This window comes from Mycetomoellerius zeteki, unplaced genomic scaffold (assembly GCF_001594055.1).
Source record: "Mycetomoellerius zeteki isolate Tzet28-1 unplaced genomic scaffold, Tzet1.0 scaffold1456, whole genome shotgun sequence".
Lineage (NCBI taxonomy): Eukaryota > Metazoa > Arthropoda > Insecta > Hymenoptera > Formicidae > Mycetomoellerius > Mycetomoellerius zeteki.
The window spans coordinates 1-1751 of NW_017256400.1; positions in this window are offsets into that span (position 1 = coordinate 1).

Sequence of the window (1751 nt, forward strand, 5' to 3'; positions counted from 1 at the left end):
AGTGCCGCTACTGGTTATACTTATACCACAGTATACATATACTGTGCTTATACTGTGCCTAGACTATCGAGTCGTGCATATGGAACAGGCAAGAAGACTAGAACTAAGGAGGATCAACTCGTGTGGTGGGGGTGAGTCAAAAAACGTCCGCGGCTATTCACACGATGTGCAGCGGCACTGCGCATTGTGTGAAAGTTCGATATAAGAGCGACAAAGTGACGATTATAGAACGATAGAGCGACAACTATATAGAGCGACAGAGAGGACTAATGAAGTGCAAGAGTGGGGGAAGTTATCCGTCGCCACTTTTTGCCTCATCCCCACTACCGCTATTGGTACGAGTTGATCCTCCTTAGTTCTAGTCTTCTTGGGAACAGGTAATCTGTAGGGGAAGACGTACCATCTCGCTAATCTCGGCTCTAAGAGGAGTTTGGTCGGGTGCCAATCCTAACCTTCTCTTATCCATCTACAAGTCTATGATCCGTGCCTCTTTTGAATATGCATCTCTTATCTTTGCGTTAAAAGATAATGAGAGTTTACTTAAACTTCAACGGGCAGAATCAGGCGTTTCGACTCGTGTGTGGATATCGTGTCTCCATTCCGATAAATGTGATGCATGAAGGGGAGGGGGGAGGGGAGAGAGGGGGAGAAGGAGGAGGAAGAGGAAGAAGAAGAACTTGTCATACTTACATTTAATTTAATGTCTATGTCATACTTACATTCAATACTTACATTCATACTTACATTCTTACAAGTCATATTTACATTCAATACTTACAATAATATTCTCTCTATGTCATACTTATATTCAATTTAATGGTATTGTTGGCTGCGTTCAGCAGAAGAAACAGCTTTGTAAAATTCTTGTTGTAAAATTCTTGAATATGATGGGTTTATACATTTAGATGCAATGAGGAACTAAGGACAAGACATCATATACAGGGTGTCTCAAAAAAAAAACGGATCGAAACACAATGGGAACGTAGATTGGATCAAGGGGAACAAAACAGTTTTGTACCATTTTGCAGTTGACGCAATATTTAACGAGATATTAACGTTTAAAGATAGGCGAATATAAGCGTCCGACCAGCCTACTCGTGTACTGCTGCCGGCAGGACGGCCTACCGTCCCCACCGATCGCATGACGCGGCGGGAACGCTTGTATTCGCCTATCTTTAAACGTTAATATCTCGTTAAATATTGCGTCAACTGCAAAATGGTACAAAACTGTTTTGTTCCCCTTGATCCAATCTACGTCCCCATTGTGTTTCGATCCGTTTTTTTTTAGACACCCTGTATATATATATATATATTAAAGAATTAGAATAAAGCATACTCCTCGAACACGAGACAAATGTGCAACCATCATCGGAATCCACAAAGCCTTCTTCACCAGTATCAACACAAAACATAAGAAAAAGAAAAAAATATGGGAGTAGTAATGAACACATGAAGAACAATTTAGATGAGGCAAAGACTGATTTAATATATATATTAAAAACAAATATGAAAGAGAAACACACTTACGAAATAGAAATATTAAAGAGTAAGTTACAAAAAGAAAAACTTAAAATTGAACTGTTAAACTTATTAATTGAAAAAGAAAAATCAAGGAAACAAAATACTAAAGAAGAAAATTCAAATATTCATTTTAAGCTATAAAAGGTTACTAACAAAAATGTGTTAAGCACATGTTTAAGATGTTCCTAATATAATTTTTATGCAAAAAATATTTTATACTAATTATCTCT